Source organism: Triticum aestivum, chromosome 7D (genome assembly GCF_018294505.1).
Source record: "Triticum aestivum cultivar Chinese Spring chromosome 7D, IWGSC CS RefSeq v2.1, whole genome shotgun sequence".
Taxonomy (NCBI): Eukaryota; Viridiplantae; Streptophyta; class Magnoliopsida; order Poales; family Poaceae; genus Triticum; species Triticum aestivum.
The window spans coordinates 194321670-194334451 of NC_057814.1; the positions used below are offsets into that span (position 1 = coordinate 194321670).

The 12782-nt window shown below is 42.7% G+C and overlaps 1 pseudogene; it reads left to right on the forward strand.

The window, feature by feature from the left end:
• Window positions 1-4823: 4823 nt before the first annotated feature.
• LOC123171032 (protein Rf1, mitochondrial-like) lies at window positions 4824-6281 on the forward strand (annotated as a pseudogene).
• Window positions 6282-12782: the final 6501 nt, after the last annotated feature.

Consider the following 12782-nt stretch of genomic DNA (forward strand, 5'->3'; position numbering starts at 1 on the left):
CTTATTACAATAAATATGGCTGAAGGCCATCTAAGTAGGATAACAGCGGAAGCTTCGAAGGTAAATGAGTCCATCAACTCCAACGGCACAGCTGAGTGCACGACAATGACCTAGCGCACCTTACTCTTCGTCTGAAAACTCTGCAACATAATACGTTGCAGCCTGTGTAGGTCAGCACATGGAATATGCTGGCAAGATAACACTATAGAGCAATGAACAAGTAACAGCTATAACTATATGCATATATGGCTGGTGGAGGCTCTATGTTTATCATTTGTAGAAAGCTAGTTCGGGCCGGCAGCGGTGGCTGGCGGGCCGGCCTGCTCGGCTGGGCCTTCGGCCCAGTCGGGCGGGAAGAAGATTTTTTTAAATAAAATTCCACCCAAAGAAAAATCCTAATAAAATATAGAAAAATTCTAAAAATACCAGAAACAATTTTCGCCGTCTAAACCTAATATTTAGAACAAGGTGAACATTTTTCTGGCCTAAAAATGTAATTTTCAAAAATGCATATTTTTCTAATTCAAATAAAATAGCAATTAAAATCCAAATAAAATATGAATTTGATTTTAAATTTCTTCTCCAATATTCCTTTCATTTGAAGAAGTTATTTTATCTTCTCTCTTTTATTTTTGATATTGGAAATAATTGGAGAGGAAAATATTAAAACCAAACTGATCCTCTTTTCAAATTTGAGAAAAATTCAAATATGAAAATAAATGAAATCCCCAACTCTCTCCTTGGGTCCTTGAGTTGCTTAAGATTTCTAGGATCTCAACCAAAATGTAAATAAAATATGATATGCATATGATGACCTATGTATAACATCCAAATTGAAAATTGAGATGTTACAAACTTACCAAATGATAGAACACTTTAAAAAGAGTTTCTTTATTCATAGTGAAAAAGGGAGTTGCTTAGCACTATTGATTCTGCAATGTAGTGCCATGTGTGTGTGGAGCTGAGGTAGACACGTTCCATTTTCGTTGGGTTTCATGGCTTTCTGCACGTGTTCTTAGAGGCACTGGACCATCATGGCTTTGCACATATTTTTAGAGGCACTGGACCAGTCGAAATTCAGAAGGGATTCACATAGAAGACTGGCTACAATGGACCATCAATACTTAGAAAGCTTACAGAAACACCGAGGGTTCATATCTACAAATGTGTATATAGTTTAGCTGGAGTGATTGCAGATTGCAACACCCACCTTATGTTAAGAAGAAAAACCGTATAGTTCCAAACTTCCAATTATTCCTATAGCTATCAAAAATAATTTTTTCCTGGTGTTTGCTTGCTATGAAAAATGAGGTCTAGTACTAATGTGTATATAAGCAGAGTATTCCAGATTGAGTAATGCTAGAGTTATAGACAGATTCTATATACATTTCAATGTTTTAGCTTCCATAGTGACAGCAATTTGCAAGACCAGATGTTGTCTTATGTTTGAGAGTTTCATAAATTCTACGATCACATATGTAAGGAGCTAGCGCTTTTTATAGGCCTTCAAGTACCTCTGCGTGTTTGTATGCTAATGAATAATTGGGTTTGTAATACCAAGCATGTCGGCTTGTTTATACTGATGAAGCATAAATGTTCATGGCAAACCAACAACTTTTGCTTACGTTTTGAACCAACGTTCCTGCTTTCAGCCGCTATAATCTGCATTGCTTCTGTGTTGTTGCTTGGCCTTGTTTATCTCTTGAGTTACCATAACATGGGTGACCAGAGCTATCTGTATGATGCATCTCTGCCTATGTAGCGCTATGTATGAACATCATAACTAAATATCTATTCCCTTATGCTTGAACGATTTTATGATTGGTGTCTAGATATTTCAACTTGCATGGTTTAAATACTTGGTTCACTCTTGGCCTTGTGGTATGCTTTTGAAACAAAAATGACGAAAGAAATATATGCTTTCGCCTTTAAATGCACGTCCAAAGGCCTCTCACATTGTAAATATTATTACTCTTTCAATAATTGGCTTGCTCTCGCCCTTGCGTCATCAGCACAATGGGTCATCTAGTAAGGATAAAAATTAAAGGAACATTGTCAGGGAAATAGGGTCAGTACTTCTGTATATGAAGACTCACTCCATAGTGGATCATGAAAATAAAATGTATGGAGAAGGGATGTCCATGTCAAACCAAATAAATAAATAGGTAGATAGATGAACTAAGGAAAAGTTAAAACCTCCATGAAAGAGTGGAAAAGTTTCCGGGAAATCAAAACTAAAAATAGTCCTCTGCTCGGATTTTTTTTTCAAAATGTTGTTGAAAATTTCATGGGCCACACCTTGGGTACAGAGTACCCAAGAAATGTTGAGAAAGGATTTTGTAAAGCATTTTTAATGCATGCATTATTGAAGTGTAGATTTTGGCTTTAGCATACCTGCAAGGCTTTTAACTATTATTTCAATTATGTAACTAATACAATAATTGTATAGGATGAAATGCACTTTATTTTATAATGACATCAATGTGTTCGATATGTTAGCAATTTTTCGATTGATTTAAATTCACTGATAAATCATGATGCTAGCAATGACAGTATGAAGGTCATACCCATTTCTAAACATGTGAGCACATACCGAACATAGAACCATGAAGATAGTAAGTACGACTAGCATATGAACCACTAAAACAAGGATGAACATGTCATACTCTTCAGTAGGCCAGGACTGTGCTGCGACGATGACAGTGGCTTCCTCAACATCCTTCTTGACAGCGTTGTCAACCACGGTGTAGATATCAAGGAAGTAGTTGAAGCAGTGGATAAAGACAAACAACAAGCGGTCACGCCGAGGCGGTCCCAAAAACCTTAACGCCCTTCTCCTAGTGCAGGATCACAAAGGATGGGGTTCCGAAGGCCTGCTCTCCCGAATGGCCGTGCATGCAGTCGATGAGATGGGACCGTCGGAAGCAACAATAGTGAGTGGAACGACAGTAGCAGCTAGTATTATGCGCGATGAGGCAGAGCAAGTGTGTCATCTAGGCTTGCCAACGCCTCCATTATATAGGTTGTCGGGTAGGGAGTTGTGGGCATGGGCTTAGGCCCACGATCGAGTTGGCAACAACCTACAATCCGACGTCTCGGGTAGTGGCACATCCATTAGCGACTCATAATGAATAAATTAATCATTTCCAATTGGCAAAATAAAGCACACACATGACAAAAGGTCCGAGCTTGACTCGGCTCATCCAAGAAACAGGATGCACGTGGCGTCCTGCGGCGGAGGGGTGCGCGTGTACCACTCCCTTTTTCATGCTCCAATAGCACGTGGAAGAGAGTCCCTTATAAGAAGGTCTCATCTTTCCTTCGCTAGCGTGGTGGCACTAAACTTCCCACCATGTCATGACACCTCGCACACGCCTTAGTTATTTTCATCATTTATTGTTTTTAGGCCAAAGGCCCATCTATAATTCAACAACCTCTCACCTGATCTCGTAGGCACGTTATGGAGACCTATTTGATGCTCTTTGCAACAAATAGGAGGTTGCCACACAAGGGGCATCTTGATGGGTCGGCCCATGCACGCTGCAGCGAGAAGAGCAGAGCAAGTGAGCACTATAGAGGTCGGTGTTGTAGCAAGTAAGACTACTGTCAAGAAAACACCGATACTTTTAGCAACCAGCATATCCGTATCAGATACCGTATCAGATACTAATTCTTTCACGATACTCCCTGATACCGCTCAGGATGTAGTGTCCGTGGTGGCTCCCTCCCCCGGTGCTCGCGCAGTCCCGCTCCCCTCCTCTCCCCCTCCAATTATCATGTAGAATTCTACTAAATGGGAGGCTATTGACTCCCTCCTCCCTTTCTCTCTAACTGATCGATAAACACTTGGTTGTTGGTTATTCCTCTTGTTGGAATCATGAATAAGAAGATATAAGATAATAGACTGCACTCACTAGATATACGGTAAATAGCTTGATGCTTAATTGATAACATTTTTTATTGTTTTCAGAAATAGTCAGACGTATCCGAAATGACGTATTTATGTATCAGTATCGAATCGAAACCGATACACGTATTCGTATCGAGGCAATCCAAGTCTACTTTACTTGCATCCAACATTCTGGTCCCCTGGAAGTACTGCAGCGCCCGGGTTACTCTAGGAAACGTTAATTTTTTAGTTGTTTTTCAATGCAAATAAATTTTAAAATTTCTAACACTTTTCGAAAATTTGGAACATTTTCCAAAAATTTGGATATTTTTTGAATTTGTGATCAATTTTTGAAAACAGGAACATAAACTGAAATTATGAATAACTTTTGGAAAACACACACATTATGAATTTTGAACTCTTTTTTGAAAACAAAGACTTTTAAAATTCCATAAAAATGGAACATGAACATTTTTGTAAAATTCCTGAAATCATGATTTTTTTTGTAAATATGAACATTTTTAATTAATTTCTGGAAATAAAATAGGACCAAATTTTGTATTTGTGAACCTTTTTTGAAATTCAAAACAAAAATTTGAACCATGGACATTTTTTGAAATTCCGGAGATTTTTTTAACCGATTCCGAAGATCTTTTTTTTAAGAAAACTTTTTGGAAAAGAGAAAAAAGGGGAAAGAACGAAAAACAAAGAAAAGCCTGTTAAAAAACAACAGAAAAAAGAGGAAGAAAACCAGATAAAACCGCACCGGAACCACAAACTAGGAAGAAGTGAGCGAGCGAGACCAGGACCTGGTCGTTGCCTCTGTGCTCTATCTGCCCTCCTCCCACCAGGACCGGCACACCCTCCTCCCACCACCCACCAGGACCTGTTTGTTGCTTCCCGCATTCGCCGCCGCTGCAGAAACACGGCGACAATGTCACACTCTTTCTCCAGCTCCGTTTCCTCATGCGCCAACGAGCTGCTGAACGAACTCCACGACCATCTGGGCTTCAGGACGCTCAGGCCAGAGCTCGCGCACCAACTGTTCGATGAAATGCTACGCCAACCAGTCCCAGTATCAGTACGTGCACTCAACGACTTATTTGTTGCCCTTGCGCGTGCGCCGCCCTCCACCATCTGCACCGACGGACCTGCCCTCGCCATTGATCTCTTCAACCGCATGGCCCAAGCAGGCCGTCGCCAGGTGATAGCACCCACCATTATCACCTACAACATACTAATTGACTGCTGCCACCGAGCATGCCGCCCGGACCTAGGGCATGCCTTCTTCGGTCGCCTCCTCAAGACAGGCATCACAATGAGCGTCATTACCTACAACAGCCTATTCATGTGCCTCTGTGACATGAGGCGAACAAAGGAGGCTCTGAACATGCTGCTCCATAGGATGCCCGATGACTTGCCTAATGTCATCTCCTACTCAGTGATTCTCAAGAGTTTCAGCGACAGTGGGAGGAGCCAGCTTGCGCTTGACCTGCTCCAAATGATGGCCAAAAAAGGTGCTGACCACTCCCCCGACGTGATGTCATACAACATAGTAATTGATGGCTTTTTTAAAGAGGGTGAAGTAAGCAAAGCATGCGATCTATTCCAAGAAATGATACGACAGGGGATTGTGCCTACTAAGGTGACATATATCTCCATTATCAATGCGCTGTGCAAAGCAAGAGCAATGGACAAGGTAGAGGTGGTTCTTCGATCAATGGTTCATAATGGTGTCCAACCAGAAGCTGTGACATATAGTAGCATGATCCAAGGATATTCAACTTTGGGCCAGTTGAAAGAAGTTGCTAGGTTGTTGCAAGTAATGAGAAGCCAATGTTGTATGCCAAATGTTGTTACTTGCAGCTCAGTCATGGATTACCTTTGCAAGCATGGAAGAATCAAAGAAGCCGAGGAAATATTTTATTCCATGGCCGTGAATGGACGAAAACCTAATGTCATCTCATACTCTATTATGCTCCATGGGTACGCTATAGAAGGAACCCTTATTAAAATGATTGATCTCTGTGAGCTGATGGCAAGAGATGGAGTTGTACCCGACCTCCGTTGTTTCAACATACTGATTAATGCATATGCTAAGTATGGCATGATGGATGTGGCCATGCTTTTCTTTGAAGACATGTAGCAGGGTGTGAATCCTAATGAATTCACTTATTTAACTATGATATATGCATTTTGCAAGATGGGGAGGATGGATGACGCGATGGAAAAATTCAGTGAGATGATTGATATGGGAGTACCAGTTGACACAGAAGTTTACATGTGCATGGTTGAGGGTTATTTTAATCATGGTGACTCCATGAAAGCCAAGGAATTTATTACCAGAATGAAGAACAGGGATATTCATCATAGGCCGCGGAAATGTAATTGATGAACATGGCATCTTTGACTTGGCTACCCGTACTGGTGAGAGGTCTGATCCTACTACATTCACTAAAATTATCAATGGATGTTGCTTATCGCCAAGATGGAGAAATCATTTAGAGTACTTGACGCTATGATATCAGTTGGCGTGAGGGCTAGTGTTGTTACGCAACACCGTAACTTAGCATGCATATGCTCTCAGTCTTGATATGCTCTAAATTTGTTGTTATCCTGATTACTCCAGCGTCCACTAGAATTAGAGAAGTGTGAATTAGGCCTTATGGTTGTTAGTTGCTGTTTACTGGTAGTCGGGTAGATTGCCTAGTTCATTTTTTTCAAGGCACTGCAATATTTAGGGTGGATTGTGACCTGGCTGAGAGGTGTTGGATGTATAATTCCTTGTGTCCAAGATTGCTCTTCATACTTCATACTCCCTCCGTTCCAAAATTCTTGTATTAGATTTGCCTAAATACGGATGTATCAAGTCACATTTTAGTATTAGATATATCCGTATCTAGAAAAATCTAAGACAAGAATTTTGGGACGGAGGGAGTATATGACGGACAATGGAAGAGTTATCTATTGATAAGTTACAACTGAGAGTTGTTGCTGTCTTTGAAGGAGAAAGAGAACAATTTCACTTTCTTTGCCATAAATAACGGCGTGCTGAAGTCCAAACAGTACAATTGGTCAGTGATCGTGAAGCTTTAGTATTGAGACAAATGTTTTGTATGAAGATATTGTTAGCTGGGTTCTTCCTAGTAGCACCTTCATCATGATTTACTGCTATTAGCCATTAGGCTTATGGTTGCAGCTGTCATTTCATTTAAATTACACACACTTCCTTCATGTGTTTTACTCTTGATGTGAGATCTCTAGACCTGGTTGAGAACACTAAGCAACATCCTGTCCAATGCATCCATCGGTGCATCATCAGCAACCGCTTGACTAAGCGATTGGATTGAAAACTGGGGGAGTGATCCTTTTTCTGAATATATGGAGTATTTAACCAAAAACTACCACATTTCACGGAAACGTGACAGAAAACTACCACTTTACGATTTTGTGCGGAAAACTACCACTTTTGTCCTAATCCGTGGCAAAAAACTACCAAGTCTCGAAACCGGTCGCTTCGCCCGCGCTAAGCACCAAACTGACCAGCCGGTCCCACGTTTCAGGTGCCACGGTGGCCAATCGACGCCCGCCGCGCGTTAACGGCCATTAATGGCGCGTCCGTGGTCGGAAACGGCGGCTGTCGGTCGGAACGGTCAAGATCTAATCCATTGGACCCATTCCCCTCTCGCGCTTCACTCTCTCCCTCCTCTCCCTCTGTCCTCAGTCTGACCTAGGTGGCAGCCGCCATGGAGTCGGTGATTCCGGACGGGGGCGGCGGCGAGATGGGTGGCAGTGACAGCGGCGCCGGTGGCACAAGTTTGGACGCTGTGGGCTCGTTCTCTGAAGTAGATAATTGGTTGGGGAGCAGCAGCTACGCGACGCAGGCAGGGTTTCAGCAGCTGGAGGCACCGCTCGCCCAGTCATCGCCGGCGCCTGGATGTTCTAAGGGTGGCAGGTATGGAGAATCTCTTGCTTAAATGCACATGTTTTTCTTCAATCTGGCAACTTAGTGAGACTTTGTTTCTGTTTGTTGAACATGTTTAGTAAACTTTATTGCAACTCTAGTTCTGTCAATTTCAATTCAATTGATGAGCACATATTTGTGCAGTTTGGCTGACCAGAAGTGGGAGATATGGTTTCATTTAGAAGGAAGAAACCTTGTGAAAAGGGGTATGAGTCAGATATTTCTTTTCTTACTCTACAATCACTCATTGCTAGTGAAGGGTATGGGGAGAGTGATTACATGTACTATGTGAAGGAGGAGGAAATTGAATCAGAAAGAGTAAACTATTTAGGTAATGAAGCTAGTGTTCATGAAATGTTGGAGTTTTTTTCATCATGTCAAGGTTGTGAACATAAAGGTTGTGAGAAATGTTGAACCTGGAATTAGTACATAGGCTAATGCGAATTACATGAACACTCAAGAGAGCTACTGTGTGAAAAAGGTCGTGGAGCAATCTGAGCTTCAGAATCAGGTAGATGATAGAAAGGCTCAGCTTGAGAGGAGCAGGATTCAAAGAGAGGCAGATTTGAACCACTTTGAAGGAGACACTAAAGTGTCTGAATTTTGTTCTGATGATTCAGTTCATTCAGATGGGAGTGCTGAAGCTGTTCAAATGGAAATAGAGTGTGCCTCTGAAGAGGACAGAGCACTGGAAAGTACTGCTATTGTGAAACATGTGAAGAACCCTGGTCCAACTAGCAGATGTCACAATGAGGTAGAGAAAAAACGTTTTACAGATTGGTTTCCTGAAGCAGATGAGTTTTGTTTTGCTGGTGATGTAGGCATAAGTGATGAGGAAGAAGAAGATGAAGTTGAACTACCATACCTCATGAAGAAGCCAAAGACAAAGAGTAGTAAGAAAAAGATGAAGGAAAGGGTATATTTTGACCCCAAAATTCCCAATTCACATTTACTGTTGTGCAAGAGCTTGTGTTTTGACAGTGTTTACCAGTTCAGAGAAGCATTAAGGGATTTTCATATAAGGACTTTGAGGTCTTTTCACTACCACAGGAACTCCCCAACAAGAATTATTGTTTGGTGTTCACAGAGAGAGCATGGATGTGAATTTTACATGTGTGCCTCCAGGATAGCTCATGAAAGAATTTTTTGCATTAAGAAGTGTAACATGGAGCACACTTGTCCAGCATCAGCAAAGAACACAAAGGTTACTACTAAGTGGCTTTCAAAAGCAGTTGAGCCTTCTCTTAGAGCAGATCCTAGAGCTCTTGTAGATGCACTTATTAAAAATAGCAAATTCAAGTTTTCAGTTGATGTATCAAAGAGTGTGGCCTGTAGGGCAAGGAGGAAGGCTATCAAGGTTGTGCAAGGTGACCAGAAGGAGCAGTACTATAGACTGAGGGACTACCTGCAAGTAGTTATTGATACAAACCCTAGTAGCAGGTGTATAGTTACAACATTTGAGGACCCATAAAACCCTGCACCAACTCCTAGATTTAAGTACATGTTCTACTGCTTGCATGCATCAAAGCAAGGATTTCTTAATGGTTGCAGGCCCTTTATAGGTAAATCTACATCTGCATTTTGTTCAAAATAACTTGTTGATAAATTTATGGTAGCTAATGTGGGTATGGATGCAGGGCTTGATGGTTGCTTCATCAAGCTAACCACTGGACAACAAATTCTTGCAGCCATAGGAAGAGATGGCAACAACAAGATCTACCCCATAGCCTTTGGTGTGGTTCATAAGGAAGATTCAGAGAGTGGACATGGTTCCTAACCCAGCTAAGATGTTGCATTGGAAGTGGAAGCAAATTTGGAACCTACACCATTATTTCTACAGGCAAAAGGTATGCACCCTATCTTAGCCAGTAGTTCAGATATATATAGTTATTACTGGCTTTATTTCTTTTTGTTCATGACCATGGTTATTAATTTGTAATCAGGGTCTTCTTAAGGCTATAAATGAGGTGTTCCCTGATTCCCTCAGAGATACTGCCTCAAGCACCTATATGCAAATTTTCAGTCAGTTGGTTTCAGAGGAGCAGAATTAAAGAAGCTAGTAGATCAGGCTAGCTACTCATTCACCAAACATGGCCATGAATTAGCAATGGCAGAGCTTAAAGCAGAGTGTGAGGATGCCTGGAAGTGGCTTAAAAAATTCCAAAGGAGACTTGGTGTAGGTCTGCAATGGATTACAATTGCAAAACTGATCTTGTTGTGAAAAACCTTAGTGAGGTTTTCAACAAAATGATCCTTGATGTTAGGGCCAAACCAATTAGGACTATGTTTGAAGGAATTAGGACTAAGCAGATGATCAAAAGGCAGAAGACTAGGGAAAAGATAGAGACCGGCAGGTGCATGATCACACCCAACTATTTAGAGAAACTGGAGGAGAATAAGAAGTATGCCAAATTTTGTGAGGCACATAGGGCTGGTCCTGACATTTGGCAAGTGTCTAGTGGTGAAAATCAGTATTGTGTGAACATAGCTACTAACTCATGTGACTGCAGGAGGTGGGACATGCAATAGAAGCAATGAGCAAGCTTCACATGCACCCAGAGGACTATGTGCATGAGTTTTTCAAAAAACCACTATATATTGAAGCATAAAAAGACATAGTGTACCCTGTCCCTGGTCCTGAATTCTGGCCTGACACCCATACTCATGATATTGAGCCCCCAATGTTCAAAGAAAAACCAGGGAAGAAACAGACAGCTAGGAGAAAGGGCCAGTTTGAGGTGCCTGCACCAAAGGACACAAGCAGGATGGGAACAATTACATGCAGCAATTGTGGTCTACAAGGCCATAGATATACTAATTGTGGGAAAGCTCTAAAACCAAGTCTTGAGATGAGAAAGAACTTACACCAGGTCATTTAGAAATGTTGCATTCTTTGTTTAATTATTTTAGGTCTGGTCTATTTACTAACTGTTTTAATTCTGTCATGCAGGAGAATAGAGAAATTTTTAGGGGTTCTTCTAGTGCTACACATCCAGCTCCACAACCACCACATCAACACCAAACTTCATAGATGCCAGCCTCATCTGCTCCACCTCCTAAAGCAATGAGGAATAGAAAAACAACAACAGATAAGAGAGGTTCAGCTTCAACAGTTTCAGCAGGAGCAGCCAGGTCTTCACCAGCACCTCCAGGAGGATCAGCATCAACAAGAGCTCCAAGAGGATCATCATCAACAAGAACATTCAATGCACCAAGAACATCCACTGGAGAACCTGGGATATTAGCAGGCAAGAGGAAGAGGAAACCTCCTAGCAAGTTTGCAGCCTATTTCAATGCTAGTGGAAACCATTGAAACTCTGTTACTAAGTTTGTGTTCTGCTACTAAGTTTGATTGTATGCTACTAAATTTGTGTTCTGCTACTAAGTTTGTGTTCTGCTACTAGCCTGGTTAAATTCAGACATGTGAACTTGTGGAGAATGTTCAATGTATGGTACTTAATTTGTGATACTGGCAGGTGCATGTTTAGGAAAGTTTTAATTTGTTTAATTTTTTTAATTTGCCATTTGTGATACTAGCCTGGTTAAATTCAGACATATGAACCAGAAGTTACAGTCAAATTCATTTTAGACTCCCAAAAAAACTCTACACAAAAATAGTTTGGCCTGGGGCTCGAACCCAGGACCTTAGTGTTGTAAACATGCGTTCAATACCAATGGGCTAGTGCCAGTGATTTGTTTGACTAGCATCGGCCATCCTAGTTATATTTAGTTAGGCACGTCGTCTGTTCAACGTGCGTTGCGGCCATTTGCGTGGTGAGCGTGCGTTGAGTATCAGTAGCCGATTTGGATTCTCAGCCTTTAATACGTGTCCACCCACCGCTCTCTCTGCTCACTCGCCCACTCGCCGCTCGCACCGCCCACTCCACTTCCCCCTCTCTCCTGTCGAAATCCCCATTGACAACCACCCCCACCGCCGTCGCCATGGACTGGCAGCTGGCCATCGAAAACCTCGCCGGCAACAACCAGGAGCTGCGCGCGCAGTACAGGGAGATCGCGCGCTGGTTCCCCAGTCTGGCGATGATGAGGAACCATGCCTGCGGCCTGGTGAAGGTGATGACAGCTGCTGAAAAGCAGCGTGCCTTCCCTGCCGGCTACACCATCCCGCCGGTGACCATTCTCCTGTGGGCGATGCACGAGGTGCAGCGCTCCCCCAACCCCAGGCAGCGCGCCCGTTGGTTGATGTACCGCTCATCCACCATGTCGCTGGCCGCCGCAGATCACGTCACCGAGACCGTCCTTGCTCTCCCAGCCCCCATCAACAACGCCTACTAGGAGAGGCGCAATCCATGGGTCCTCGGCCTAGACGACGACTCTGAAGACGAGTCCTCTGTCGACGAGTCCTCTAACGATGATGAGGACGAGTCCTCTGACGACGACGTGGAGGAGGTCATCGTACTCTCCGACGACGGGCCTGATGTGCAGCTGCTGGCTCCCGTCCTCGATGCCGTGGAGGGGGACAAGAACCTCCCAATCCACGTGGATGCGCTCCCGGAGGTCGCCGATCTCCTAGAGGTCGTCGTCGTGAAGAAAGAAGAAGATGGCGGCGGTGAAGATGTGGTGGAGCAGGCGCCGGGCAAGAAGAAGAGGGCGGCGGTGAACAAGACTGTGGTGCGCTGCTCCCAGCGCCTGAAGATGCTGAAGAAGGAGGACTGAGATGCTGCCTTCAGTTTCGTTAGTGAAAAAAATTCAGTTTCATCAGTCCTGAACTTTCGTAAGTTCAGTAAGTTCAAATGTTCAATTTGGTCAGCACTATGTGACTCCTATAGGGCTGTTCTATCTCTGTTGAGTTAGTTTGGTACCCTACTTGCTATCTATGTATGTCAGACTATGTATGCCAGTACTATCTATGCATGTAGGCACTATGTTTAGTTCTACTTGCTATCTATGTTTAGTTCTACTTGCTATATA